Source organism: Otolemur garnettii, unplaced genomic scaffold (assembly GCF_000181295.1).
Source record: "Otolemur garnettii isolate 467f Iridium unplaced genomic scaffold, OtoGar3 scaffold00166, whole genome shotgun sequence".
NCBI lineage: Eukaryota > Metazoa > Chordata > Mammalia > Primates > Galagidae > Otolemur > Otolemur garnettii.
In genome coordinates, this window is record NW_003852561.1 from 799672 (window position 1) to 806277 (window position 6606).

Sequence of the window (6606 nt, forward strand, 5' to 3'; positions counted from 1 at the left end):
GCACTCTACCCAGGGGGACAGCTTGAGGCTCTGTCTTAAAAATATATATATATATGTATATATATATAATACAGTTAAAATTATTATTGGAATATTATTCACTTTACATGTGTCCTTAGAACTGATAATTATACCAAGTTAGGTCATATCAGCCATAAGCATAGTAGATCTCTTCATTTATTTAAATCTTATTTATGTCCTTTTCTATTTTTCTACTAAAGGAAATAAAAGAATGAGAATTTATATTCTTTAAAAAAAATTTTAACACTTTTTTTTTTGAAGCAAAGTCTTACTCTGTTGCTTGAGCTAGAGTGCAGTGGTATCATCATAGCTCACTGCGACCTCAAACTCCTGGACTCAAGCAATTATTCTGCTTTAGCCTTCCAAGTCACTGAGACTACAGGTACCATTACCAAACTCAGCTAATTTTTTCAATTTTTTTGTAGAGACAGGGTCTTGCTTTTGCTTAGATTGGTCTCCAACTCCTGGCCTCAAGCAATCCTTCTACCTTAACCTCCCAGAGTGCTGGGTTTACAGGCTGAGCTAATTCACCAGGCTCTAAAATGCATGACATGTTGCCTAATGTGGATTAGCAGGTGAGCAGGGTACTAAGTAAGACACTAAGAGATGAAAACACATACTGTTACAGCATTAAGACACCAGAAGAAGCTAATGTGAAAGGAGAGGAGGAGCAGCTCCTTGTCCTCACACTGCAGTTTGCTTTTTATTTTTGTCTTCTGAATACTTGTATCTATTTTTAGTAGATAGAGGGTCTCACTCACTTGTACTTTGTGTAAGTAAGAAAAGCTGTTCCCTACTAGAAGCCAGACAAAGAATGCAGTAAGTCAGCTGGGGTAGATTTCTGATGATAAGCTTGCAGAAGGTGTTTAACATCTGATGAATGGATAAAGAAAGAAATAGAAGGGAATGACAAAGGAAGTCTTTTTAATTTGTCCTGACAGGTGATTATAATTCTTGTGTGCATGTTAAGAACATTTAACATGAGAGTTACCCCCTAAACAAATTTCAAGTGTACAATACATGATTGTTGACTATAGGTACAATGTTATACAGTAGCTATCCAGAGCTTATTCACCTTGCTTGACTGAAATAATTATGTTCACTGATTAGTAACTCCCCATTTACTTCTCCCTTTTCCCCAGCATTTCATTCTCTGACTGCTATGAATTTATTTTTTAGATGACTCATATAAATTGAATCATGCAGTATTTGTCTTCTGTTGCTGGCTTATTTCACTTAGCATAATGTGTTCAAGGTCTATCGACGAGGTCTGACAATTATGTTTGCAAATTTGGAATGGCTCACTTATGGCGGCACTGTACAAACAACACAGTAACCTTTCATAACCTTGGTATATCAGTGTCTCTAAGTTGTGTTCATGTCAATGTGGGGCAGTGTCTTGCTGAGTGGTGTTCATTGTTTTTGTGTACTGTCATGAGAATGTCAGAGCTTAATTAGAGCAACAAACAAACATTAAATTGCTTACAGCTCAGCGCCTGTGGCTCAAGCAGCTAAGGCGCCAGCCACATACACCTAAGGTGGTGGGTTCAAATCCAGCCCGGGCCCGCCAAACAACAATGATGGCTGCAACCAAAAAATAGCCGGGCGTTGTGGTGGGCATCTGTGGTCCCAGCTACTTGGGAAGCTGAGGCAGTAGACTTGCTTGAGCCCAGGAGTTGGAGGTTGCTATGAGCTGTGATGCCCTAGCACTCTACCCAGGGGGACAGCTTGAGGCTCTGTCTCAAAAATAAATAAATAAATAATAAATAAATAAATTGCTTGCTAAACTTGGCAAGAGTGTAAGTGAAATCAGGGACATGTTAGCCCAAGTTTATGGAGATAAAACTATGAAGAAAATGACACTGTATAAATGAATTAACTTTTTCTGAGGGAAAAGAAAACATCACTGAAGAAGAGAGGTCAGAGCAGCCACTAAAGAGCAGAACTGACGAAAACATTGCAAAAATTTGTCAAATTGTGCAATAGTAGCCATTCTGACATGTGTAAAGTAGTATCTCACTGTGGTTTTTATTGCCATTTCCCTAATGATTAGTGATGTTGAGCATTTTTTTTTCTATGCTCATATGACTATGAGAAGCATAGCAGACCAAGTAAACACCAATTAACAGTTATGAAAATCCTTTTTTTTTTTTAGAGTCAGAATCTCACTTTGTCACCCTCAGTAGAGTGCTGTGGTGTCACAGCTCACAGCAACCTCCAGCTCTTGGACTTAGGCAATTCTCTTGCCTCAGCCTCTTGAGTAGCTGGGACTACAGGCCCCCGCCACAATACTTGGCTATTTTTTATTGCAGTTTGACCAGAGCTGGGTTTGAACCCACCACCCTGGGTATACGGGGCCAGCACCCTACTCACTGAGTCACGGCATTGCCCAGTTATGAAAATCTTTTTTTTTATTTTTTGAGACAAGAGCCTCAGGCTGTTACCCTGGGTAGAGTGCAATGGCATCACAGCTCATAGCAACCTCTAACTCCTGGGCTCAAGTGAGCCTCCTGCCTCCACCTTCCAAGTAGCTGGGACTACAGGCGCCCACCACACGCCCATCTATTTTGGAGTTGCAGCTGTCATTGTTGTTCATTGGGCCCTGGCTAGATTTGAACCCGCCGGCTCAGGTGTATGTGGCTGGCGCCTTAACTGCTTGAGCCGCAGGCGCCAAACCATGAAAATCTTAACTGAAAATCTTGGCCAAGAACTCATGGCTCTTGCATTATGACCATGCACCAGCTCACATGGCACTCAGTGTCTGTGAGAGAGTTTTTAGCCAAAAAAAACACAAAAGACTGTATTTGGAACAGTCATCACCTGATCTAACCCTCAATGACTTTTTCCTTTACCTGACGATAAAGGAAATATTGAAAAGAAGATATTTTGGAGGGTAAGCAGTGGGCCACACCTATGGAGCATATTGCAAGGGTACAAGTCAAATCTATCAAGAATAGAACATAAATGTCTTAACATAATAATTAAATGGAGTGAAAGCTATATTAATTAGTTTGATGTAAGCACTCCAAATTGTATAAAAAATCAACACATTGTACCCTAAAAATGCATAGATGTATTTATGATCTATGTGTATATGACTTAATAAAAGGAAAAAAAAAATTAAAAAAAAAAACAGAAAGAAAAAAAAGAAAAGACATTTTGATGCCATTCAAACCATCAAGGGAAAGACAACAACAGCTTTGATGGCCATTTCCAAAAAAGAGTTCCAAAATTGCCTTGAAGGGTAGACTAGGCACTGGTGTCAGTCCATAGCTTCTCAAGGGGAGTGCTTTGTTTTTTAGATTTTTTTTTTAAAGAGTGTCACTCTGTTAACCAGGATAGAGTGTTATGGCATCAGCCTAGGTCACAGCAACCTCAATCTCCTCGTTCCAAGTGATTCTCTTGCCTCAGCCTCCCATGTAACTGGGACTATAAGCGCCTATTACAGCACCTGGCTAATTTTTTCTACTTTTAGTGGATAGAGGGTCTCACTCTTGCTCACTTTGGTCTCAAACTCCTGAACTCAAGGAATCCTGCCTCAGCTTCCCAGAGTGCTAGGATTATAGGCATGAGCGGCCATACCCCACCAAGAGGAATACATTGAAGGTAACCATAGTGATATTCAGCAATGAGGTATGTAACACTTTTTCTAGGATGAGTTTGCAAACTTAATTGTCAGACCCCTCATATATGTTTACATATTATATAATTTCTTTTTAAGGCTGAATAGTATCACATGTATGTATATACTACATTTTCTTCATTCATCTGTTGATAAGCATTTAGGTTGTTTCCACATCTTGATTCTTAGGTATAGTGGTGAAATGAACATAGAAGTACCAATACCTCCTTAAGAACTTCATTTTGGATGCATGTCCAAAAGTGGGATTGCTAGATTATACAGTGGTTCTATTCTTTATATTTTTAGGGACCTCTATACTCGTCTTGTCATTTTACATTCTTGCCAACAATGGGCAAGGGTTCCAATTTCTCTACATCTTCATCAACAATGGTTGTCCATTGTTTTCTTGTTAATAGCCATTCTAACATGTGTAAGGTGATATCTCACTGTGGTTTTTATTTCTATTTCCCTGATGATTAGTAATGTTGAGCATTATTTTTTCTATGCCCATAGGCCATTTGTATATCTTCTTTTGAAAAATGTTTGTTCAAGTCCTTTGCCTATTTTAAAAATTTTATTTGTAGAGACAAAGTCTTTCTGTGTTGTCCTGGTTGTCTCTAACTCCTAGCCTCAAAGGAGCTTCCCACTTAAGCTTCCTAAAGGGCTGGGATTACAAGAATGAGAGCCACTGTGCCCAGCCAACCCATTTTTAATGGGGTTATTGGGGTTTTTTACTATTGAGTTGCAGATGAAGAACCTTATCTGATAGGCTCCCTTTTCACTCTATTGATTGTTTCCTTTGCTGTGCAGAAGTCTCTTGTTTAATATAGTCCTATTTGGATTTTTTTTGTGTTTATCTGTCTGGTTGGTTGGTTTTTATTCTTTATTTTGGGTTGTTTTGTTATTGTTGTAACCTGTGCATTTAGTGTCATAGACACAAAATGATTGCCAAGACCAATGTTATGAAAGTATTTCTGTACACTTTCTTCTAGCAGTCTTATATAGCTTGAGATGTCAGGTTTAAGTACTTAATCTATTTTGAGTTGATTTGTGTGTATAATATAAAGGGGTCCAAGCGGCACCCATACTTCAGTGGGTAGGGCACCAGCCACGTACACCAAGGCTGGCAAGTTCAAACCCGGCCTAGACCAGTTAAAAAAATAACAATGACCACTGCAACAAAAAAATAGCTGGATATTGTGGTAGGCACCTATAGTCCCAGCTACTTAGGAAGCTGAGGCGAGAGAATCACTTAAGCCCAAGAGAGTTTGAGGTTGCTATGAGCTGTGACACCACAGCACTCTACTCAGGGCAACAGTTTGAGACTCTGTCTCAAAACAAACAAAGTATATATATATATAAGCACATATATATATGTACATATATATATAAGCATATATAAATATATATATAAAGAGTTCAATTTCATTCTTTTCTAGGTGGATATCCAATTTTCCTAGCACCATTTATTGAAGAGATTATCTTTTCCCCATTGGGTATTCTTAGAACCTTTGTCAAAGACATGCACTATATGTGCATGAATTTACTTCTGGACTCTCTATTTTATTCCATTTGTCTATGTATCTGTCTTTATGCCAGTACCATACTGTTTTGATTATCGTGGTGTTGCAATATATTTGAAATCAGGAAGTGTGATTCCTTCCAGCTTTATTCTTTCTCAAAACTGATTTGTCTGTTCATGGTCTTTGTGGTTCCATATGAATTTTAGAATTATTTATTTTCATAAAAATTGTCATTGATATTTTGGGGGTTTTATTTCAAATTGATATGAGGGTACAAATGTTTAGGTTACATTGTTTTCATTTCTAAGGTATAGTTCAAGTTGTAGTTGAGCCCTTCACCCAGGGAATGTGCTGAACACTCCCACATTGTGCCCATTAGGTGAGATCCTGCCAATTTTTTTTTGAGACAAAGTCTCGACCTGTCACCCTCAGTAGAGTACCATAGCATCACAGTTCCCAGCTACCACAAACTCTTGGGATTAAGCAATTCTTTTGCCCCAGCCTCCCAAGTAGCTGGGATTGCAGGTGCCTGCCACAATATCCAGCTATTTTGTTGTTGTTGTTGTTGCAATTGTCATTGTTTTAGCAGGCCCAGGCTGGGTTCAAACCTGCCAGCCTCCATATAGGTGGCCGGCACCCTACCCACTGAGCTACAGGTGCTGCCCAGAACCTGCCAATTTTGATAGGTATTCCATTGAAACTGTAAATTGCATTGAGAGTGGATTTATATGTGTTAAAATAATACTGTAATTTGTTTATATTATACAAATAAATTGGCTGTTGCTAAAAGGAGTACTATTTTGAGTGATTTATATATTTCTATCAATCTTGTTGAACTTATTAGCACTGATAGAATGTTGATTCAATTCAGTTTCTATATAAATAATCATATTATTTGCCAATAATGATATTTAACTCTTCTTATCAATTCCTAATACATCTCATGCCCTGTCTTTGAAGATAGGCAAGGCCCCCATAGGAAAATTATATAGTATTATGATTATGATGTAGAATTATTAGTATTATGATTAGATGGTAGTAGAAATTATAAATATCTGTTTTTTCTTCTTTGCTTTAACAAAAATGTTTTTAAATTTATTCCAGTAAGTTTATTTCTTCACAAGTTTTTTTGTGAATAGTCCAGGAAGTTATAAGTAAGTACTGTATTCATACTTTATTCTGTAACTTTTATCATAAATAAGATGTTTTTTCTGTGTCTTGTGAAATCACCAGATAATATAATATTTCTTCTTTGGTCTAGCATTATAGTAAAATACACTGATACATTTTTCAGATGTTGAGTAATCCTTTCATTCTGGGGAGAAATACTACTTGATCATATGTACTATTTTTTTTTTTTATTGAATGGTAACTATGTACATTAATGCACTTCTTGGGTACAGTGTGAGGTTTTCACACACAATCTGAAACACTTCCATC